This window comes from Spermophilus citellus, assembly GCF_964194105.1.
Source record: "Spermophilus citellus genome assembly, chromosome: 19".
NCBI classification, from domain to species: domain Eukaryota; kingdom Metazoa; phylum Chordata; class Mammalia; order Rodentia; family Sciuridae; genus Spermophilus; species Spermophilus citellus.
In genome coordinates this window covers 2,039,285-2,063,883 of record NC_138201.1, presented here as the reverse complement: position 1 = coordinate 2,063,883, position 24,599 = coordinate 2,039,285, and the positions used below count along the sequence as shown (strand labels likewise).

Genomic DNA, 24,599 nt, shown 5'->3' with positions numbered 1-24,599 from the left:
ACCTGGGGGCCCCAGACGGACCCAAGAGGGGTGGACACCTGGGTGGCTCATCAGCCACAACACCAAGCTCAGGACCAGGCGCCGCTGAGCATCCCTGTTCTGCAGCTGTGTATCACAGAACGAGACCACGGATATGAGGTCCGAAGTGCTCCGAGACCTGCTGCAGGCTGAAGGGAGCCACCGTGGAAAATTCCACCCCAGGAAACCTTGCTTCAGACCCAGAACCACAGACCGTGCTGTATCAGTGACCTGCGGGCAGGCTGCCTAGGGTGCACGTGAAGCACAGCGAATTCTGTGTTTGGACCTGCGTCTCATCCCAAGAGACCTCATTATCATCCGCGACTGCTCCAGAACCCAGGACCGGGGACGTGGCTCAGTGGTTAAGGACGCAGCCCTGGGTTCAATCTCCAGTGCCAAGAAAAAAGAAAGTTCTTGCTTTGACTTCGACTTGAATCTCCATACTGGAATTTAAAGGGGTCAGCACATTCTTAGGTCAATTCATTTGTCTTTTGAAGGTAATCTGGCCTCAGACTTGATAAGGAAATTAAATGCTTTAAAAAAATTTATTCAGTGTTCATTTTTGATCGAAGGCAGGGAATCTAAGGAATATCCCATCCGTGCATTGGGGATAAAGGATATTCCTCCCGTGTCTATGGTCAGGATTGTGTAACTGAAGGCGGATCACTTGTCCCTCAGGATGTCATCACCCAATGAAGATCTTCTTCCTTAACCTATTAATGTAGGGGATGGGAATAGGCGATTTTCTTGAGAAATGGCCGATAAGACTTTTTTTTTTTTTTAAAAAAACAAACCCTGACTTCAATAAAAAATGAACAATGAACAAAGGATAAGCATTTAATTCCCTTATCAGGTTGTCAGAGGCCAAATTACCAGTTACCTGCAAAAGACAAATGAATTGATCTAAGAATGTGCTGACCCCTTTAAATTCCAACATGGAGATTCATAGTTGAAATAAAAGCAAGAACTTTTTATTTTATTTTTTATTTTTTTCTTGGTACTGGAGATTGAACCCAGAGGTGCTGGCTTAACCCCTGAGCCACATCCTCAGTCCTTTTTATCTTATTCTGATACAGGGTCTCTCACTAAGTTGCTGAGGCTGGCCTTGAACTTGGATCCTCCTGCTTCAGCCTCCCAAGTCCCTGGGATTATAGGTGGGCACTCATGCCCTGTTAAAAGCGACTTCTTTACAAGTAAACAGATGGATTCAAAATTTGCTGGCGGCGGGGAGGGGGGGGGGGTAATTGCTGAAGATAACCTCCAGGGGCAAGGCTAAAAGAACGGATGCAAGATTCTAGAACACAAATCACGAAGCAGCACCGTGCTGTGGACAGTGGGTTCACTCTGTGGTCACCAGGACCTGGACTAAGGGCCCTTGACTTCTGCCCACCCCATCCTCTGCATACTTGGGTCCCCTTCTCTCTCCCACACTGTGCAGCAGGTGGGGCAGCCGAGGGAACGACAGGCGGGGGCCAGCCTCTCCCAGTGGGCACCTGGCCCCTCATGAACAGCATTGCCATACCCAAGACCTGGGTCCCCTCCTCCTGACACTGTGACCTCCCCAAGCTCCTCTTTTCCATTTCAAAGCCTATTGGTGGAGAGGACAGTTAGTAGATGTCCGTCAATCGCTGTCCTCTGTGACCGTCCGGCGTCTGCCCCCCGGCGTGGCTGCAGCGGAGGTCTCATAGGAGCACAGGCTGTTGGCAGGGCACCTCCCGCCATGGGCTCACAGGGACCTGCCAGGCAGAATGGGCACAGGCCCTGGGACAGGACATCCATCAGAGGGTCCAGAGGCACAGCCCGTGGCACCTGCCCGGATGGAGCAGCACCCCTGTTCCACTCAGGTGTGGCACCTCTTGTCACTCAGGTGTGGCACCTGTGCGGGGCACCATGGCCCAGGTGGCTGGCAGGAGGCGGGCGGCACTGTGGGTCTCACTTGCGAGGAGGAGGGTAAGAGAGTTAAAGAGAGGTCAGCTTCGCCTGCGGCAGTGACCAGAGGGGGCTCCCGAGTGGCAGGAACCTCTTCCCAGGCTGGCAGGAGAGTCCCCACTGACAGTAAGGCCAGGCCATTGGCGAGGCCCGGAGAGGACCGGGCCTGAGCCCCATAAAGACAGGGCTCCGGGCCGACCGGTCTCCTCTGTCCTGGCATGGCAGGCGGGAGCAGCAGGAGCCGGTGCTGACCTGCTGCGGTCAGGACTGGACCACGCACAGCTCAGAGGAGCCTCCTGAGCAGAGGCCCTGAGGGACCTGGGAGTCGAGTCAGGGAAGTGACTGAGCCCAGAGAACGGGGGCCTGAGACCTGCCCCGGGGAGGGGGGCGGCTAAGATCATCCACCGACGCTCCTGGGCCGGGATGGCAGGAAGGCTCATGTCCCATGATGGAACTCCTGTGTCACATAACATGCCACCGTGCCTCACGTAGTCAGCAGGCCCACCATGACCCTGCCCTGCCGTCACAGCGCTGAAGTCCAGGAATTCCGGCCATGAGAAACCTTCCCTCCCTTTAATGCAACATTCCCTAAACTTGAGCACAGACAGACTCTTTTTAAAAAATAATCAGCCTCACATCCCGCGAGACAGGAACCTCACACATTGGGATGGATCATGAGAGGTATTCCCCGCTAGGGTGGAGGTTTCCTTCCGGAGTCTTCTCTTACGACCTCTGAAACCCGCACCTCCACACGCAGCCTCCCCTCACCCCCTTCCTCACCAGTATAAAGCTGGTGTCTGGCGGAAGAACATTTCCCCAGCTGTGAAGACGTCACTTAGACACCCCCAGTCACAGGGTCCTCCTGAAGAGAGGCTGACGGCTTTATCAACAGCTTGAGGTTTTGGGGTCCTGACTATGCAATGGAAATCAGAGATGCCACCTCATCGACAGGCAGCTCTCTTGATTTGTAAGTGCTTCAGACCTGGGAGGTGGTCAAACAGTGGCTCAGGAGCTATCTTGCAAGTCGATGTACAGCCCTGCCTCTCAGTAGAGCTGTGTGACTTCGGGCACGTTACATAACCCCTCTGTTCTCAGCCTCCTCCTCCGACATGGAAGTAACATGATCTCCATCACTTAAGGATTAAATGAGTCCCTTCATGTACAGTGTTTCACAGAAAGAGTGGCAGTTAGTGATTTGTGCTTCTATATTTGCACTTCTCAAGTTAACAGTATGAAGCATCACTTTAGAGGGAAATAATAGGGTTTTTTTCCCCCTCTTAAAAATATTGCACGTTTGTTTTGGGGTCATGATATCGTCAAGCAATTTTGGTTATCACTAAAAAGTGTTAGGGTGGTTTTTAAACTAGTAACGTTAGCCAGGCGTGGTGGTGCACGCCTGTAATCCCAGCATCTGATCTGGGGAGGCTGAGGCAGGAGGATCACGAATTCAAAGCCAGCCTCAGCACAAAGCAAGGTGCTAAGCAACTCAGTGAGACCCTGTCTCTAAGTAAAAAAAAAAAAAAAAAAAAAACCAGGGCTGGGGATGTGGCTCTGAGGTCAAGTTCCCCTGAGTTCAATCCCCGGTACCTCCCCCCCCCCTTCAAAAACCTAGTAACATATTTTCTTTGGAAAAACTTAGGAAATTTTCCTTTTAACCTTTTTTTAAAATCATGGTTTAAAAATATGTGACAAAAATGACCATTTGAACAGTTTTTAAGTGTGGAGTTGAGTGGTACTAAGCACACACACACTGTTGGGCGCCCTAGGACGATTCCACATGGACCCTCCAGGGCCTGAACTGACCGCACGCCCCTCTCCATGGCCCCGGGATCCCTCTGCATCTGCTGTGTCCTCGAGCCTGTCCACGCCGAGGACCTCACAGGAGGGGGACCATGCAGCACTGTCCTTTGCAGTGCTATTTCTCTATCTGTGACTCTCAGGGTCCGTCCATGCTGTGGAGTATCAGAATCCCCTACCTTCTGAGAGCTGAGCAGCGTCCACTGCCCGTCGAGGCCACACTGCTACCCGCTGCCTGTCCACAGGCACCTGGATGGGTCCACTGTCGGCCTGGGTTCACACTGTGGACCCTGGTGCACGAGAACCTGTCCCTGCCTGCGGTGGTCAGCACTTCCTCGCCATGACCGGAAGACCCAGTGGGAACCTCTCAGAAGAGGGAAGGTGGCTTTGGGCTCCCTGGATGACCTGCGGCTGCCAGGCGGAGAGCAGGGTCCCTGCAGGAGCGGGCTCCGAGGCCCTGCAGTGGGGACTGGTGTTCAGAAGGAGCGAGTCGAACACCAGGCTCTGTCTCATGAGGAATCGTGATCGCTCCTCCGCCAGGCCCACTCGGCCAGCGCCCCAGCCTCACTCTGCCACCCCACCACCCAGCAAGTCCAGGACGCACTCCTACGAGCTCAGCCCCTGCTGGGCCCATCCAGCACTGGGCTGACCCCACCGTGCTGACGGCTGTGGATGTTCTGACCTCCCGGTACCCACGAGCGTCCACTGTGGGGCCTCTGGGTTCCTGGACACCTCGTCCTGCAGATCCTCTGCTGTTCCCATCGCTCCGAGAGCTCGTGCCCGAGGGCAGGGCCCTGACTCCCTCCTTCTCTTCCCCTCCCAGTAGGCACACCAGGCAGCATGGACAGAGCCATCACCGGCCGGGACCTCAGAATGTGGCCGTGAGGAGGCCAGGCGCTGTCCCGGGCTCGTGGATCTCACCCACCGTGGGTGGGAAGTCAGCGAGGCCAGATGGTGAGGATCATCCCCAACGCGGTGAGCGGGATGGGGGAACGGCAAGACCCTGCAGGTGACTGGGCCACTGAGCCCACTCCTGTCCACCATCCTCCTCCTCTGCTCCCCACTCAAGCTCTGAGCAGGACAGGGCGGTGCCTGGACACTGCTGGCCGCAGGGAGTCAACACACCTGCTCCCGTGGGTGCTGGGGAGGGGTGCGGGAGGGGTGGTACGGAGGGCCCCTTCAGGAAGTGACCGAGGAGGGAGGGGGAGGACCCTCCCGGGGGCCGCACATGGACGTGAGCTGCGTGTGTCAGGGAGACGGGAAGAGCAAGAGCGGGCGCAGGGACCAGGGCTGCCTTGGAGGTGGTTGAAGAGGACCCCGTCAGAGGTGCCTGACATCTGGGTGCTGCAGGGCTTCTCAGGCCTGGAGGGGAGGAGGCGGTCTGAGGTCTGGGCCCAGGCTGAGCGCTCTGTTGCTCCCTACCACCGGGTGCCCTCAGCTCCCGGGATGGCAAAGGGACAGCAGGAATGTGACCACATCAGCACTGGCCCTCACCCTGGCACAGCACAGTTCATACCGTCGCAGACTGCAACACCCTTCAAACCACCTTCCCAAGCAGGACCTTTGGAGATCAGCTGGGGAGGAGAGGTCTAGACTTTGCAGGGCAGAGCCACCTGTGCCTGGCAGTTGGGTTGCTAGAGGATGGTCATAACCATGCACGACCACTCGAGTACCCCGCTCGCCTCTCAGTGCGTCCAAGAAGCAACCAGAAGCAGGTAAAAAGCAAGTCCTGGTTTTACGGTCACAAAGTCACCCTCCCTGCAGTCAGCCAGGGGCTAGAGGTGTGGCACCTGGGAGGAGACAGCTCAGGGCTCTGCTCACCCTGCGCTGGGCTGACGCTGGCGAAGCATCAGACCATGAATAAAGACAATAATTCCACGAATGTGCACAGAGACTCTGTCTGAGGTGCAGGACAGCTGGGACGCGGTTCTTGTGGTGTTTGTTTTTCTCTCTGGAGGGAGGCGCTGTCTACAGTGGGAGTCTACCATTGGCTTGTCCACGGTCGGCTTTGTTTCTAACCCTATTTGAGGATTTCCCTCCTCTGTGCTGTGAACACAGATGTTCTCACTGCGTGGCCACATGGCCACCTCCTGTCCCACTCCCCTGTGGCAGGTGTGCATGCTCCTGGGCGCACCCACACAGCCCCTTCCCGTCCTGGCCCTAGGGCCTGGCCATCCCGGGGCCTGGCCATCCCGGGGCCGCCTTGCCTTACCTTTAGCGAGCGCGCGTCCCCCCGCCGGCCCTCCTGGTGTGTGCCGCGGTCTCCGGGTGCCGTGGGCCGTGCTCCGACGTCATCTTTTCCTGGTGCGCATCCTTCCTCTGGCTTCCTGGTCAGAGCCTGCAAGAGGGGAGCAGCCCCTTCATCCCGGGCGGCGGGAACTGGGAACCCCGAGTCGGCGCCCAGGGGTTCATTTCCGAGTCCCCCCCCCCCCCCCGGCTAGCCTCGGTCTCATCCCAGTTCCAGGACCCCCCTCCTCAGGACAGACCTGGGGTAGAGCCCTGTCCACATCCAGATGCCGCCCAGCGATTCCTTACACCCAGGGCCGGGCCACCTGGCTCCCCGAGCTGTGGCAGGTGGCACTTGTCCACGCCAGGGAACCCCCCCGGCGGAGAGAGAACCCACGGAGATGTCCCCTCAGGACCACAGGGGCCAGGTGGCATCCAGAGTCTGGTCTTCAACACATGCCAGTTGTGGCCTGACCACAGAGACGGGTGGAGATGGGGCGTGTGTGCCAACAGACGTCCTCACTCACAGGGACTTGTCATCGTCCCCACGAAGAAGAAAACAACTTCCCCAGAGGCTGAGCGGCAGTCAGTCCACTGCAGGGACAAACCGCTTCATGCACAAGGTCACAGGAGGACAAGGAGAGCAGCGGCCACCAGTGTGGCGGTCACTGTCCTACCAGGTGACTGCTGCAGGAGCCCAGGGTACTGCCACCTGCAGACCTCCCAGAGCACACCCCCCGGAGGTGTCCCTCCAGGGACCTGCGTTGCCCAGGCTGATGGCCACACCAGCCCATCGCTCATGACCCTCACTCCATCTTGAAGAAGCTCGGCTCTGCAGAGAGCCGTCTGAGCGGGGGCTTCCTGCAGCCAGTATTTTCCAGTTTAGGAGGAAAGCAGAGATGGTTCTAGGAAACACAACAAAGGAGTTCATCTCCACCTGGTTTCCCACGGCAGACAGACGCTCGCTTTATGTCCTAATGAAACATCAGATTTGGGTCTCCGTGGTGAGAGCTGGTGTCCGTGAGGGGGCAGGCACCAGAGGGCCCAGGGCTTGGACCGCGTGAGAACGCAGCCAAGAGCTCTCCATTCCTGCGCTCGGTCCTCGGGATTTCTGCATGAAACCCTGGGCTCAGAAAGCCTTCGCTGGAGACAGGCTGAGGTCCACGCCCTGCCTTTCAGACCAAGATACGGAGGCCAGAGAGAGGGAGGAGGCCGCTGCAGGTCTGCAGGGGCCTGGAGCCGGCCTGGACTTCAGCCCACGTCCACCAAAGCTTCTCCAGGGGTGAAGCCTGGGGGAGCTGACACACCGACAGCACCAGCATCACCTGTGAGGGACAGCGTCCATCCTCCCTCTGTGACCCGACTCCGAGGCTCATGCCAACTCGGGTTCCCAGGGCAGAAGTAAACAGACACTTCCCGATCGCCTAGCACAGCAGCCGCTTACGCCAGCCGACCACAGGCTGCACGGAGCCAATCACACCCCTTCCACTCCACGGAGGCTTCTGGGAACTCCAAGAACAACCCAGTTGTGATCACATCTCGAGATGAGGAACTAGACGCCTGGTCTGAGGGTGCCCACAGCGAGTACTTGTCGGGTTCCCCGGCCCCCCCCACACCAGCCTCCTGCCTGCAGCGAGAAGCAACATAAACCCAGGAAACGCAGGGCGAGGTGGTGCACATGTGCAGCCGCAGAGGCTGAGGCTAGAGGATCTCAACTCCGAGGCCAGCCTCGGCCACTTAGTGAGACCTACACAACCCAGCAAGACCCTGTCTCAAAATAAAGGGTAAAAAGAGCTGGGAAGGAAAGAAATGTGGGATCCACTGCACATGACAGCACTGACCACCCTCTGGGCGGGCTGTTAACAAAACCACACAGCAGGCCCTGAGGAGAATGTGGGTTCATCAGAACTGCTGTGCAGTGCTGAGAGGAACGCAAAATGGTGCAGTTGCTATAAAATCAGCTTCCAGTACACCACGGTCTAACACCTGCATCTCTGGCATATGCCCTGGACAGGTGGAAGGAAGAGCTTCCACACCAACATCAATGTTGGTGACTAAAATAGCCAAAATGTGGACATGACTCGAGTCCACTGATAGCAAACTGTGGCATGTCCATTCAGTGGAGCACTATACACCCCTAAAGAGAGGGACTTTCTGACACATGGTAAGACAGCGATGGATCTTGAAGACACTGTAAGTGAAGGATCCACGTGCAGCAGGATAGACGTCCTATGACTCCATCTCCGCAAGTTACCTGGAGCAGCAGATTCAGCCCTGAGGCAGAAGGGAGGCTTTCAGGGGGTGCAGGGCTGGGGAATGGGAAGTAACACTGAAGGGGTGTCGAGTTTCATTTTGGGACAATAAAAAAGTTCTGGAGATGGACAGTGATTATGGTTGGATGATATTAATGCCGCTGAACTGTGCCCTTTAGAATGGTTAAAATGGGAACACTGCATATATTCTACCACAATAAAAAAAAGTGTTCCGAAAAAAAAAAAGCCCAGGAGGGAACCTCATGGAGAGGGGGCCGAGGACCGAAAGCCTTTGCGTGGGTTGAATGTGTCATTCTGCTAAAAACCTGGCAGCTGACAAACTCCTGGCTTCCTGGGGTGACACTTTCGTAGCTTGGAAGGCAGAGGAAGCAGTCTGGGGAGGTGTCAATCAAGGTGAACTCTGGGTGACAGACGGTGGAGCGTACTAGTGGTTGCACCCGCTGGAGTTCAACGCGGGGCCTCGCCCAGAGCCCATCTGCTCCAGACCACCTGGGCCTGCCCACGCCCTGTCCACCCGCTGTCCACTCGGCAGCCTGGGGGAGTGAAGGCCCAGCAACACCCCTACAAACAACTGTCACTCAAACCCCGAGGCTCCTCCGCATACTGTCCCCACCCCCTATCCGCACAGAACTGAAACCGCTGTGTGGCTTCCTCCAGAGAGGCCACCACTACTAGGAATCCGGTAGACACAGCGTGTGCGAGTATGTGTGTGAGTGTGTGTGCGAGTGTGTGTGTGTGAGTGTGTGTGTGAGTGCGTGTGTGAGTGTGTGTGAGTGTGTGTGAGTGTGTGTGTGTGAGTGTGTGTGCGAGTGTGTGCGAGTGTGTGTGTGTGTGTGAGTGCGTGTGTGAGTGCGTGCGTGTGCAAGTGTGTGAGTGTGTGTGAGTGTGTGTGAGTGTGTGTGAGTGTGAGTGTGTGTGTGTGTGTGAGTGTGTGTGTGAGTGCGTGCGTGTGCGAGTGTGTGTGTGTGAGTGTGTGTGTGTGTGTGCGAGTGTGTGTGTGAGTGTGTGTGTGTGAGTGCGTGTGTGAGTGCGTGCGTGTGCGAGTGTGTGTGTGAGTGTGTGTGAGTGTGTGTGAGTGCGTGCGTGTGCGAGTGTGTGTGAGTGTGTGTGTGTGAGTGTGTGTGAGTGTGTGCGAGTGTGTGTGTGAGTGCGTGTGCGAGTGTGTGTGCGAGTGCGTGTGCGAGTGCGTGTGTGAGTGTGTGTGTGTGTGAGTGTATGTGTGAGTGTGTGTGTGAGTGTGTGTGTGAGTGCGTGTGTGAGTGTGTGTGCGAGTGTGTGTGCGAGTGTGTGTGGACAATGGTCTCATGGTTTCGTGGCTTACGAAGCTCTTATGAAGCGTGTCATGCCGTCTGCTTCTTCCAGCACCATTCTGGGGACATCTTCACTCTGTCCCTTCAGATCTAGGTCGGGAGTTGTTTGTGGTGCTCTGTCCCCCAACCACCTCACCGTGCAGCTCTCCATGATGTCCAGGTGACGTCCAGGGTCTGTCTGGTCCTAACGGAGGCTAGGACAGTGCACACTCTTGGTGCCCTCCTGTGCAGGTGACCTGCTTCTGAGTACGTGGCCACACTGTGTGCACACGGGCTGGGACTTCTCCTGGCACGCCCCCCCACCGCCCCACCTGGGCCGGTGCAGCCCGGCCAGGGATTTGGAAATGGGGTAGGACCAGCAGGGACAGGGCAGGAGAGTCCTGAGGGACAAGACCTGTCCCAGGGAACCGCCCCAAGCCCCAAGAGCAGGTGCTGATCTAAGGAGAATCCTTGGGCTGCAGAATCTGTGCATTGGCAAGTCAATAAGAGGAGGGGACTGCTCCCCAACGGGCCACCTGCCACCGCCAGGTCCCCGTCTGCCTTTCAAACGTGGGAAGGACTGGGAAGGGATCCAGCGCAGCCGCTCTGGGGTCCTGAACTGGCATCTGTCAGAGGGGTGGAAGCCCTTTTCCTGATCTGACTGCGCCTCCCCCTCGGAGAGGGACCTGTCAATAAGGGTCCCTTTTCCTACCGCAGAGACTGGATTTTCTTTTTCGATGTTGGGAGTCATGCGAGAGCTTTGGGTGACGGTTTGAGGTTGCAAATGCCTCCTGCCAGCTTGTCATCTGCTTTGAGTCCGAGGGTGACAGCTTGTGCAGAAGTCACAACTTCAGTCACCGTGAGATCCATTCAAGTCTGAGGATGTGTGTGTCTCCTGTTTACAAAACCCACTTTATTCAAACAGAAAGCTGTCTTCTTCTTTGTTGTTTTCCCCCTCCAACTAAGGGTATGCATTTTTCATTTCTCACATTTGCATTTTCAATCCATCCCACAATTTATTTTTGTCTAAAGGGCGAATGAAGAATCTGATCATTTTTCTTGTAGAGAATCAGTTTTAATAGCACCATTGACGCCTGATACTCTGTATTTTCCACTTGGACGTCGAGTGCGTCCGACATTATATAAAAGGTCCATGTTTGTTGAGTCCATCGCCGGCCTCCCTGTCCCATCATTGGCCACTGGACTCCCTGTCCCCTTCCTGGGCTCCCTGTTCTATCATTGGACCCTCTCTTCTGACTCACTGATCTATTTTTTAATTCCTCCCCTTTGGTGTCGTTGTGTCTTAATTAGTATGGCTTTATAATGAATTTTGATAAGTGAAGACCTCGTTTTCTTTTTCTTTTGCAAAACTCTTACCAAATCCTTGAACGTCTAACCTTTCCACTCACATTTTAGAACGCTGCTGGGATTTTGCTGAGAATCGCAAGGAGTTTCCAAACAGTCCGGAAGGCTCCGCATCTTAGGATACCCACCTCTGTCCTGCCTGGGTGGACCTCGCCAGGGCTTTTTTTCTCCTTGGGGGGTTCCATAACCTCGTACATCTTTTCAAAGTCGTTCTGAGTTCCTGCCCAGTGTCCAGTGCTGCAGTGAGTTTGAAAACCCCTGCCCTGAGGGGGGATACTCGTCCCTCCCTGTGTGGAGGTGAGGTTCCGGGCTTGGCCCTGTCCACTCTGGGCCTTTATCTTGCATGTTCATCTCGCCTCCCTGGTCTTCTTTATGGTGACCACTGGATACCGGCTCTCCTGTGAGCCTTTGAAGTGGGATACAACGTCTGGTGAGCATACTCCCACCCCCAGGCCCCTCTAGAGCCACCGCCCTGCTTCACAGAACCCCAGGCCTGTTCTCTGCAGCAACAGCAGGGCCACATGTTCACTGCGAGCTGCTCCCTCCTCCTCCAGGTCCAGCAGACTCTGCCCGCAGGTACCCAGCCCCACTGTGGGAGGCTGTGGGAGGCTGTCCTGCCTCTGGCTGGCGTCAAAGGTGGCTCAATAAGCCCCCCATTTCAGGGACCCCTCACCCACTCTTGGGAGTGTTGGGTCCAGGTGACACCAGCAGGATTTCCCAGCTGAGCTGACCGCTGCTGTCCCAGGGCTGAGCTTACCTGTCTCCACCAGCCAAGGGAAGTAGGAGACCCCGGCACACGCCCACCCAGCGGACAGCTTCCAGCCACGGGAAGATTTATCCTGTCGGGCAACACTGGGTATGCGACTTCAAACGAAATGGCAAATGGCTCAAGGATCCAGTTTCAGTGAAATTCTCAGACGGCACAGAGAAATTAAGCGATTCTTAAATATTTAATAATACCCTGTGATTTTTTTTTTTAGACTCCTGGGCTCCAAAATTATTGACAAAGTCATTCCTAAGCCATAATTAACAAAAGCAGGCACCCTTCCAAGAAGCTGCCCAGCGCGGGAGGGAGCTCCTGGGACGCCCAGGCCAGCCGGCTGCCTGGGAGGGCCACACCCACAGTGTCCTGCACGGCCGCTGCTCTGCCACACCCACAGGCCAGGTCCGGTCTCTCTCCTACTTACAACTGCGATGCCTTCTGTCTCACAGGGACGTGAGCTGAACCCCAGCCCTGCAGCCTGGGTTCCGACTACCCCTGCGTCTCGAGCGGGTCTCCCCCTGGGCCCCCGACGCCCCACGCTGGGCCCCTTTCCTACCATCCTCGGTGAAGCGCGTTCTCACCACGGCCTTTGGGCTGGCTGACCCGGCTGCCCGATCACCGTGTCTCTACATCTGCGCCCCGATGACTCCATCTCACTCTCCCAGGTAAGCTGACGTGACCGTCCCTGAACAGGACACCCACAGTCTTCAGCCTGCATCGGTGTGGCCCTCCACCACGTGCTGACCTCTCCCCCACCAGGACACCAGCTTCAGGAGGAGGGCAGGGTGCTTCGTCCGGCCAGCGCAGAATCCCCACAGCCTGGGCAGCACACACGGCACAGCCCCAGGGACCCCTCGTCACTCCAGGGCTTGTCCCCTTGAAGGCTAAGCCACGGATCCTTCCCCGTTCAGAGTGGACACTCACCCTGCCTGAAGGCAGGTCCTCGTGTGCAGAAGAGACACGTCTTGCTCTCTGAAGAGCTGCCTGTCACCCCACGGCGGAGCTCGACTCTCTGACACGGAACTCATTCCTCAGAACCCACAAGTTCCTTGGAGACACGGGACATTGAAACCCGGTTGACAGGCAGAGATGCCTGACCTGCAGGAAGGTCACGTGGGCTGTCCCTGCCGGGCGGGAGGGGCTGGGTCTGGGGGTTGATCCCGTGGATACGGCTGTGAGGGGCTCTTAAAGGGTATTCTGCCGGCATTCTGTGCCAGCCGGGCGCTCGGCCCACGTGGGGTGAGCAAGCAGAACGTCAGGCTCCTGTTCTCAGGGGGTCTCATGCTGAGGGCCATTGCCAAGTAGGAATGACGCATCGAAATTTCCTTGCCAGCATACCCCATGTTAAATGGACTTGCCTTGGAATTTCGCTGTTGACATTGCATGTCAGGTGACCTTGCTCAAGGACCAGGGCGGATCCGGGTTTAGAGCTGATCAGGTTTGAGGAAGTATCCCGGTCCTTGGGTTTAGGGCGTTCCCGGTTTAAGACAATAGAGGTTTTAGGGAAGTTGGAGGTTGAAGATTATTGCTGCTGGAAATAGGGCGTTCCTGCTACCTGAGTTCCCGTTGAGTTCTCGGGAGATTCAGAAAGTATTTTGGAAAAAAGCCTCGTGAATTGGGCGGCGGCAGAACTGGGATTTCCCCAGAACGTGTGTAGAGGCCGGTGTGAGTTCGGGAATAAAGAATTGCTGTTTGAATCTACAAGGTGTGTGGGGGCTCGTGATTCAGTGCCCAGCCAAGACATTGGCAGTCTCATACCAAGGTCCTTGTCCCGACCTGCAGCGTGAAGTGGAGCGGGCTGACGGCCCACCTCCACGCCACCTTCTGGTTTACAGACCCTTTCACCGGCTCCTCTTAGGGGACTCCCCGAGGTTGGCCCCGCGTGGTCACAGCTGCGGTTTGCACCTGAGCTCGGGTCTGCAGGTGGGCAACAGCAGAGCCTTGAGGAGAGTCAAGGTCTGAGAGGGTCAGCTTCCAGATGCCCGGGACCCTCTGAACAGCGACTCCAGGGGACCATCCGACATGCATGTTGTGAAGGGTCCCCTGCTAGGAGTGCACCTCAGGAGAGCTCCACAGCACTCACCTCCCGGGCCTGTCGCTGCAACCTAGACACAGAACACGGTCACCCCGGCGAGATCCTTGGCATCCCTTCGGATTCCATGGCTGGCTCCAGCCCTGCCCCGGGCAGCCAGCCCTCTGCTCCCCATCCCATCGCGGTACCCATTTCACGTGGACGGAGTCTGAGTTTTTTGTGTGTCTGGCTTCTCTTGCTCGGTACGATGCTGTGTTTTATAAACTCTCTTTTACCCACGGATGACGTCTGTGCTGACCTTTGGGGTACAGCATGACGCGTGTGCATGGTGCGTTGTGACCTCAGGGTACTGAGCACCCGCCTCCCGCCATGTTATCACCTCCACATGCTGGAACTCAGGCCCCTCTGCGTCCTTCTGGAATATGGAATCGCCTGTTCCAACCCACAGCTGCTCCGTTGGACTGTGTTCCTTGTTTCTGACTGTTCTGTGTCACGGAGCTCCGCGCGGTGGCTTGGACACAGTTTCCTCATCTATCCACCTGGCGATGGGCATTGGAGAGTTCCTGGTTGCTGCGTGAAGGTAGCTGCCGAGAGCTTCTGGAGCCGACGTCCGTGTGCACCCACATTTCATTGCTCTTCAGTGCATACCTTTGAGCTGCATGGAAAGGTCTTAGGAGGAGTGTTTGGATTCTGTGAAACAGTGGAAACCGTGTTCTAAAGTGGTTTTCCCTTTACGTTTCCTGCAGCAGCGTACGAGAGCTGCAAGTGGCCGGCCCTGTTCTCCGTCTTTAACTGAGCATCTTCCCAGGTACCAAGGGACTGACTGGCCGTGACTGCGGTTGGTGCTTCCTTCCTGACCAGTAACGCTCTGGCTCCTGGAGGTGCTCAGAGTCACTTTCCCGACTGCTCCAAAGGGCAGTGAGGGGCAGAAACACAAGTGATCTTAGGAAAAGAAAGAAAGAAAGAAAGAAAGAAAGAAAGAAAGAAAGAAAGAAGGAAGGAAGGAAGGAAGGAAGGAAGGAAGGAAGGAAGGAAGGAAGGAAGGAAGGAAGGAAGGAAGGGACAAGTAATCTTGCATCCCCTGTGCAAAATCAGCTTCATTTTTTTCATTAAAAAATTTAAAAAAATGCTACCTGGAAGAGGATTCATAAAATATGGAGACTATAAAGATCAAATATATTTAGAAGCCAAATTAAGGGAAAGGAAATGATATTTGCATTTATTTCGTGTAGGTTCCTCACACCCTCTCGTACGGCCAGCCCCCCCACACCTGCAAATTCCACATTCACACACTCCACCGCCGGCGGGGCTCACACACTGCACCTGTGGGGAGCTGCCGCTGGCTGTCCCCTCACGGTGCAGCATTCAGCTCCTCACACAGCACTTACACCGTCTGTGGGGAATGGGCCAACCCTTTCCACTGTACGGGGTTCTCGAGCAGTGGCCGGTGTTGGCGTCCCCGGGGTCCTGGACCGAGGGAAGACTGCATGTGAGAGGAGGGGCCTGGATTTGCAGGATGCGGGGAGAGCTGGATGAGTCTGATCTCAGCAAAGTCGGGGGAAGCTCTGCCGGCTTCACTTCCCATCGCTGTGTCCCTAGATGTCACTTCAGGGAACGTGGGCTGAATTATTTACAGCATCTTTTTATATCCAGCCTAGTAAAACTGCAAGGTGAATCATTAGGAAATTAATATTCAACAGGCTTTATATAACTCTCCTCAGTGCCGTGCATGACTCCGGTTTCTCTCACCCCCGGGGCCTCTCAAGGTCTATAAAGGAAGCCAACTTAACAAGACACCCTGCCTTCTAACTCTGCATGACCTCTGCCATCCCCCGGCCCCCCACCCAGCCACCCCATCTAGAGCCGGCGGCGTGACTCAGACGGGCTGTATGGAGAGCCACAAGCCCCACCAGGACCGTGTCCCAACGACAGGGTTCCCAGAACCTCCCGGTGCTAATGGGGTGTGGCTTATTCTGCTTCCGGAACCACCCCATAGGAACCGCCACAGAGTCACACCACATAACACAGGAGTTTCTGACTCAGTCACCGTCGCCTACCTCTCAGCACACGTGGGGGATCTCCCCGGCTCCGAGCAGCCTCACAGATCTTGAGGGACAGTGGCTGCATTTGATAGGAGAGGAAACCTCAGAGGGGCCCAGAAACGTGGAGCCACCCGCCGGAGGCCAGACGGTCCGTGGACAAGAGCTAGCTGTCCACCAGGGCTTCCGCCGGGAGGGCTCTGAACTCTCATTCTCTCTTTTTAAGATTTTCCCTCCCATTTCCATCAGGTTCCGTGGAGACATTTTTTAACACTCGGGACGTACAGAGAAAAGCTGCTGAATCACTTTGTGAGGCCAACTTGGGCTCGGACAGAAGCCCTCGGGGGGCAGGTGAGGAAGGCGGGGAGCTGCCCCGGGTCGCCTGCTCGGGGGCATACAGGACCCTCAGGCGTGGATACCCTGGGACCTTGGGGGTTCCTGAGCCTTGTAGCTGCCGTTCCCTCGTCACTGAAACGGTGGGGCTGTGGTCAGGTGGGCCAGGGTACCACCGTGCTTCACGAAGCACCAGGACCCTGGGGACGCCAGCCATCCTGCCGCGCCCTCGCAGGAGCCACCCCGTGTACAAGCTCCCTCTTTTGGACGAGTCAGCCAGGGCTGGTAGTGTCACCCAGCAGTGGTGTCGCTGAGCACCCAGAGGCCCTGGGTCCCATCCACAGCCCCAGGAAGAAAAGACAGAGAAACACGCCACTTCTGTGCCTTCTTTGCCCCGACAGGACATCTCCATAAAGAGCCATTCTTGGAGGCCTTCCCACTAAACCAAGTGGACAGAAGGCCAAGTATGAACTGTGACCGGGGCAGCTGCATGCTGGGTTCCAATGACCAAGACATCCTCGCAGCCCAGCCCACATCTGTGACCCTGCCACCCAGTGCCACCGCACAGGACCAGGGCGGTGACCTCAGGTAGAGAAGGGAAGGTTTTTGAGAATAAAATGTGTTCACTTTTCCTCCCACAAACACACGCTGCTCCCTGTATCCATGGGATCCTGAAAGAAGCACCGTCCGGCCCTGGACAGAGGCTGAGGGGAAGGGGGCCCAGCAGTGGAGGGCTCACCAGGTGGGGCCCTGCCTCCCACTGGACGGCACCTTGTGATGGACAGGCAGCGTCTGTAGTGGAGGATGTCCAGGGCAGTGGGGAAGGCAGCCGTGAAGCCGTTCCTCCGGACGTCCTCACCGTACAGACATGAAAACTAGGTCCATGGCCAGCAAGGATCAGGGCTCACCCAGAACTGCAAAGACCGAGTGGCATGCTGCGAGTCCATGGCTCAGCGTCCCTCCCCGCGCCCGGCTGCCGCTCTTCTCTGGTGGGCTGGACGGCTTCCCGTGCTCTGGCCATGAGGTGGCCCTGGCGGTGGCAACCCGTTGGGATCACTTCTGTGATGGATAAATTATGCCAAGTCAATTAAAAAACACCCACCCCAGCTCTGCAGCGGGGCTAGCGGGAGCCAGCACCCAGCTGCTAGCGGGAGGCACGGTCCATCCTGACCAGACAGCTGGCAGGTTCCCTGACCTCGGTCCAGACACCGAACACGCAGAAGAGAGACCGTCGGGAAGAGCGGGAAGGGGAGGTTTCTTTCCCTGACGCCCACCAAGTGGGTTTCTTCCTGGTGTGATGGACCCCTAGGTGGGTCAGGTAGGAAGTGAGAGTGCACGGTATTCCAGCTGCTGGGAAAGGGCTGCAGAGTGTGTTTTGGTCCAGTGCAGGGAAGTGGAACTCACCCCGCACCTTTAGAGGGGTGAGAAAATCCATCCCCGGGTCCTGCTTCCCACCTGCCACGGGCATCCACGGGGGGCAGGGCACGTCAGCCCCCAGGGGCAGCAGGCGCGTCCTCACATGCCGTCCACGGGAAAGGGGGACTTCTGAGCGTCGAGGCAGGGGGCTACAGGAATACAAAGGCATCTGCATGCTCAGAGGACAGAGCGCTGAATTCTGCTCACCACCACGTACCCCGAGAGTGACCTGGAGCCACTCACGCCCACTCTCTGCTCCCATGGTCGGTGAGACAAAGACAAAGATGGCCACCCCGCCAGGATCAAGTCACAGCTCACTGCGGTCCCAGGGAAGCCTGTGTGGCCCCCCACATGTGGTCCAGGCGTGGTCAGTGGGTTTTGGGTCTTCAATACAAAAGGGGAAGAGCCCCCGGGTGGAAGCCTACGTGGAGGGTCCTGGCAGTTTGGCCGCGTCCGGCAAAGGCCTTGTGACCCAGCTACTCCACTCTGGGGACTTTGGCCTAAGGAAACAGGTGGTCTTTCATAAAAATGCAGGGTTAAGAAGGTTCCCGGCAGCGTGGTCTGCAGTAGGGACAGTTGGGGGTTAGATGACTGTAAACGGGGGCTGGGTGCTCAAGCTGAGCTCTGTGGCGGTGGTGATGTCCCTCCCCAGCAGCCCCCACCCCCTTGTTTAGTTTCTCGGAGCACCGACTATGCTAATGGTGCACACAAGCAGGGTCCTGGTCCATCTTGTTGGACATGGTCAGCCTCACCCCGTATGAGCCGGCACACCACAGGCACCGGTAAATATTTAAATATACACGACAGCTTACATACAGCGATTCCATTTTGATGGGGAAAATACACGTATGTCTGGAACTGTGCTGTTTCTGCTCTGGTGAAGTCAGGGTCAGGGAACTACGGTCGCTGGGCTGCTAAATACCGTTTTACTGGAACAAGCCACACTCCTTGGCGCACCGTCCACAGGGGCAGAGGTGGGTGGCACAACAGAGACCACGTGGCCTGCCACGGAGCTGAGACTTCCCAAGTCTGCTGGCCCCTCTAGAAGGTGCGAGTTCTTTGGGGGGGTTCCGTCCCCCACCCAATACACACGCACGAGCACACACACACGTACATGTTTTTTCCTACAATCAACCTGCGCCACTTTTATGAAGTTAGACAAACTTTTACAAACAAAACAAAGGAACAAAGAGAGAGAAAGAATTCTTTACTCATGTTTACCAACCTAGAAAAATGCCCATAATCGTCAAAAACGTTAAGAATGTTATGAAGAAAACGGTTCTGTTTTTGTGATTTCTAGACAAAGAACTGTAAAGAAAGGTACAAAAAGACTTTGGTGGTTCTCTTTGGAAGACGAATATATGGTTTTCTTTTAAATCTTTTTTTTTAAATATTTATTTATTTATTTTTTTTTAGTTTTTGGCGGACACAACATCTTTGTTGGTATGTGGTGCTGAGGATCGAACCTGGGCCGCACGCATGCCAGGCGAGCGTGCTACCGCTTGAGCCACATCCCCAGCCCATCTTTTAAATCTTTTAAATGTATTTTCTAAGTTTTCCAGAATGAATCTGCTACACTTTTGTACTAACAATGAGATAAATAGGTGACGTTAAAGAGAAGACATCAGTGTATGTGAATACAGCAGGGTTTCTGTGACCCTTTGACCTCTAAGCATGGGCATGTCCACTGGGGTCCTAAGAGTGTGCGTGTGTGTGTGTGTGTGTGTGTGTGTACAGGGGACTGTACCCAGGGGCACTAAACCACTGAGTCACATCCCCAGCCCTTTTTAATATTTTGCTTAGAGACAGGGTCACCAGGATGACCTGCAACGATCCCGCACACTGTTCTGTGAAAGTGGAGGACAGAGAAGAACTCAGGACAGAGGACCCCCACCTGGGACGCACCTGGGCTCCAAAGTGGGCCCTGGACGGAGAGCCAGGAAGGGCTGTGCTGCTCCCTCTGTGTCCGGAGTCTGAACAGGTAAGGTGTGTAGGTGGCGCACTGATCAACCGGGTGAAGGGCTCGACGGTTGTGAAACCTACAGCTCACAAACGCACCCCCTTCACGTCACACGTGTTACATATCCCAGGAGCTGACTGTGCTCGGGTACCACAGAGGGGTATTCGGGACTGGGAAGATTGGAACCTGCCTGGGGAAAGCCCTCACCCTCAGAGCAGGGAGCTGGAGGACTCTGCGGCTAGTGGGGGAGAGCGCGGCTCCTCCCCGAGTGGCTCCAAAGCACTCTAACCTGTTTCCTGCCTGCTGACCCCCGATCCTCCCACCCTCAGGGCACCTGCACCTCGAGACTTGAGCCCCTCGCCTGAGCCCCCTCCTCCCCAGCCTGTGCCCCTGCGCGGTGCGTCCTGTGCTGAGGAGATGCCGTAGCCCGGCCCTGGTGTCTGTGATGGACGGCCTGCTCTCCTGCAGCCATGGTGTGGGGGTGGGTGTCCTCTCTCCCTGTCCTCACGGCCGGCTGATTCTCCAACACTGGAGGGAGTTAGGGTCCCGGGTTGCCACTCCAGGATCGTTGAACTGATCCGACGAGCTCCGTCTCATCATGGCTTCTCACCTCTCCTGTTGGATGGAGCAGGGTTTGGGCTGAAGCCCTGGGAGCGGCTCAACCAGAAGGAGACAGCGAGGACGGTGAGGCAGCCCCACCTCGCTCAGCTGCACAGACCCGAGAAGAACGGCGGGCGAGGGGGGTGTCTGTGTCTTCATGAAGTCCCCCCTCCTGGAGCTCGGCCCCCTGTCACGGCGCTGTGTGTGCCGGGCACCGTGGGACGGCAGAACGGCTCCTGGCACCTTCCTCCCTCAGCAACCCCCTGTTGGGGCAGCAGACACGGCCGGGCTCTGGAGCCAGCCGGAGCCCAGCTGTCCCCCGGTGCCCACAGGGACCGGTTCCAGGATCCCCCGATGCCCAAGCCCGTGTGTCAAGCGGAGCCGTGTTGGCGTGCCATCTCTGCACCTCCTCCGCACTTGAGTTTTGTTTATTGAACGCTCCAAATCAGGGCTCGCTGTGCTGCCCAGGCTGGCCGGACTCCAGGGCTCCAGCAGTCCTCCGGCCTCAGCGGCGGACCGAGGAGCTGGGACTACGGGCACCACCACCACCCGGGCTTTGTCCACCCAGGTTCCCCACTATCTCTAGACTGCAAGGCTTAACACGGTGTCAACCCTGGGTCAGTCATGGCCATGCCACCTGTTTAGGGGATAGTGACAGGGAGTGAGAAGCCCACCCCCATGAGGCTGGCTGGGCATTGCCGTTGATCGAACGCACAGGGAGATCACCAGGTGTGCCACCCCGGCTTCACCACGTCTTACCCCAGGACCTTGGCATGCCCATTAATGAATCTGTGCCTCAGTTTCTTCTCCTACAAAGGGGCCTGAAGATAGCGTCTACCTCCACGAGACTCTGGGACATTCAGTGCGTCCTTACAATCCAGGCCAGGGGAGGACTCTTGGTGACGGAGCCTCTGTGGGCTGCTGGTTTACAGCCAACCGCACAAGCACAGCTTTCTCTCCCTGTCTGCTCCGCCACCTGCTATCGACTATTTTCTTTATTTATTGCTTGCTCCTCCTCACACTCTAGGACCCGTGAAGACAGGGTTTCTGCTGGGCGCGGGCACTGCGCTGGCTGTGGTCACGGCAGCAGCGGACCCTCGATGAAGGAGCAAACGGGGCTCCTTCCTGACACGTCCCCGGCCCACACCCGGCTGGCCCCTCTGCCTTGGAGACCCCCTCGCGCCTGTCTATCAAGTGCCATTTGTTGGAAATTCCACGTGGCTGTGTCTCCAGATGGTGCCGTGACAAAGGGAGGGTTGGGAGGCCAGGTGACAAGCCAATTCACCGCCGCTTCTCGCCAAAAGCTGTTGGCCAGAGAAGGGACTGTTGTCACAGAGCCACACAGAGGTCCGTGGAGTGGCCGAAGGCAGCAACACCAGGAGAGAGGATGGTGTGACGGGAAGACTAGGGGTGACCATGAGGCGCTCCCCAGCCCCGTCCTGGCCTCGCCACACCCCAGGGCATGTCCCTCAGGGGGGCCTCCCAGCTACTGCTTTTGCAAACAGAGCACACAGACTCCCTCGTGTCCCCAAACCTGATGGTGCACCAGAATCTCCTGGAAAGCTTTCCGACAGATTCTTCCTGCCAGCAGTCTCCTCTTGTCTGGGAAGGGCCAATACTAAATATTTCAGGCTTTGCAGGCCATGAGATCTCCGTAGCAATCACTCACGCTTCACACTGCCACTGTGTCCCCAGAGCAGCCACAGAGGCGGGCAGGTGCGGCTGGACTGGGCTAGCCGGCCCAGAGGCCACCCCAGAGGCCACCCTGTGCTGCCCTTCCATGGGTCACCCGTGGCCTCCCGGCCTGACTTACAAAGGCTGTTCCAGCTGACCTGGGCAAGGGACGCTTGGGAGCCAGCAGGTCAGCAGGTGCCTGCGGCTCCTTCCAGCTCCCATTGGAACTGAGACTCTGCAAGTCTTATGTTTCACAGAGAAAAACGACGGGGCTCCTTCAACAGCATCTAGACAGCAATTTGGATGATCTTTCCAATGCAGTGCCTTTGGGTGTCAGCTTTAAAAATTGCCCCCTCTCCTCTACCAGAATCCTAAGTCGTTCTTTCAACTGCGTCTCAACCTAAAGCACCTCCCCGCGTGTTGTCTCCTGTCGGTTCTTCGTGACGATTTCATGGCTGTGTTGCAAATTATTAATTTAATGTCACCTTCTAGACACGAAAGCAACACAATCCAGGAGCACCTCCACTTGGAGAAGAGAATACACGGAAAGGAGGAGACAGATAAGCCGAGGGGTGCTGACGGGGGGCCTTTCCTCTCCTTGGGGAGCTCTGGTGCCATTGAAGACAATGACTGCCGAGTGACAATACCCTCCAGAGCAGCCCCGGGGGGTGCACAGCCCTGTCTGCAGACAGCTGCGGGGGGGGGGGGGGCGCGGGGTGTAGGCAGCTTACAGTCGGCACGTGGTAAGGCGAGATCTTGGTGTCTGCACGGTTACTCTGCAGTTTCCCCTAAAGCACGGCTCAGACCTGCCTGCGCCCTCATCTGGGGTCAGTTGAGCACAACTTGGGGACAGGGCATGGCCTGGCTTTCTGGGCTGAGAGGCCCTAGTTCTGGCTCGCCAGGTTCCGAGGCCATCCAGCCGGGTGGCCATGGCCTCTGCCTCAGCCAGCCTGCGAGGCACCTAGGACAGGAGATTCCTCCCAACCGCAGAGGGAATGGCAGAGGACGTCTACCCCTCTCTCCCCAGGACTCCCCAGAGACACAGCCATTTCACAAAGCTCCTCGAGACATCGAGAAGGACACCAGGAGCCAGAAAGCCTCCCGGGGCCCCTTCGAGGCCACCATCTGTGGATGAGCCTGAGGCTGGTAAGAGTGTCTCCTTTTTCTTTTCTGTAAAATGGGAAACTGGGACTGAAGGTCCCCACGGCGCGGTGACTCCGTGGGCAGTAGACTGCAGAGGTTCTCCGAGCAGACACCTTTCTTACGGCACCAGGACCGTTCTCGCTCACACAGGAAGAAGGAAGGTGGAAGTCGAAGAGGACCACTTTTGCAACCCTAATGAATTAGCGGGCCCGTCCCTGACCGCCCGTCACAGAGGGACGGACTGCCTGGCGTGGTTCCTGAGGGAACAGCACAGCATCCAGAAGCCGTCCCAGGGAAAAACAGAATTGAAACTGAACCGGATGGAACCTGGGATTCCATCACCAGGGACCAGCAGAGTGGCCACAGAAGAATACGGCAAACCCCACCAGGAGGACAAGGTCAGCAGAACCCGAGATGCCAAAGAATCCTGTGGGCTTGGACAGGGAGAAGCCGAAGAGGTGCAAACGTACAGCCCGAAAGCGACTCGGACGTGCCACCAGCCCAGTCCCGGGAGACGTTAAGGTTCGGCCCTGGGACATCATTCTTCAGTCTTCATAGGGGTGAGATTGTCTTTGCAGAAATCCGGTCCCGTCTTCTGGAGATGCTCTCTGGAGTGTTTATAATATGATATGAGACCTGGGATTTGCTCCAAAATAGTGAGTGGGGAAATGGGACCAGTTCACCTTGAAGCTGGGGCTGGTCTGGGGGTGATCTTCATACGGTGGGACCTTTTGTTATATGTTTGGACTTTTTTTCCATAACACAAAGCTAAACCTACAACAGAAAAGTGGCAAACTCTTTTGAAAAATGAGACCTTCCATAGAATCTCGGTCTTGGAAGGAGGCTTTGAACCGCTGCTCCTCTGGGCAGAGGGTGAGCAGGAGAGAGGGACCAGATCCACGACGGCTGGGTGGGGCCAGCGAGCCATGGAGCCGCACCTGGATCTGCACCTGGGAAAGTCGCTTGGGCCTCTGAGCTCAGCTTTTCCCAGCTCTGAAAGGAAGCCGTGGTGATGACTAAGAGAGCTAGCGGCTGATTGATAAGGGCCATGATTTGGACCCAGATCCCTCTGACTCCAACCTTCAGAACCATTGCACGACACCCAGCCTTCAGCAGTGAGGTCGCACCGTCTGTCACGGGGCTATGGAGAGGCGCATGGGCCCTGTCACCCAGCGTCACAGTAAGCCTGTGACTCAGAACCAAGCTTCTCAGGTCTCAGTTCCAGCTCTCCCCGACGGGCCGTGTGATGGTGGGCAAGCCACTCGCCCCCGTCAAGCCTGGGTTTTTAATCTGTAAAATGGGTTGACAGAAGAACATGCCTCGGGTTTTGATGAAGAATGGACGTGGTGACCACATGGTGGCGACAGCCACAGTGCGGGAGCCCCTCTCCATCCAGCGTCCACCAGCAGCTGCAGAGGATCAGCACGGCTCCTCCGTCAAAGGTGCACCTTCTCCTGCCTGTGGCTGCCCCAGGTGGGGGGACGGATCCGCCCCAGGTAAGTGGAATCCCAGCGCAGACCCCGCGGGGGCAATCCACCACAACAGCTCTCTTTCCTCTCGCACGTCTAGGGCGGGTCAGCCGGAGCAGTGAGGCCCTGCACAGCGAGAGCCCAGCAACATGGAGAAGGGTCCCCTCCCGGGCCCGGCAAGTTCCCATAAATGTGGCCGCTGGCCTAAGCCACCCTGAGCCGATTAGTAGTTTGGCAAAGAGCAAGCGCTCGGTGAAAACATTTTTTAACGTC

The 24,599-nt window shown here is 56.7% G+C and overlaps 1 protein-coding gene across 2 annotated transcripts in view; it reads right to left on the bottom strand.

Annotated features, from left to right (window-relative positions):
* FRMD4B (FERM domain containing 4B) overlaps positions 1-24,599 on the bottom strand; it is a 191,079-nt gene that overhangs the window by 136,531 nt on the left and 29,949 nt on the right. For both annotated transcript variants that reach the window (XM_081276147.1, XM_081276148.1), the window contains exon 2: positions 5,957-6,082. The gene's annotated coding sequence lies outside the window, so the exon portion shown is untranslated. The remainder of the gene's footprint in view (positions 1-5,956; positions 6,083-24,599) is intronic.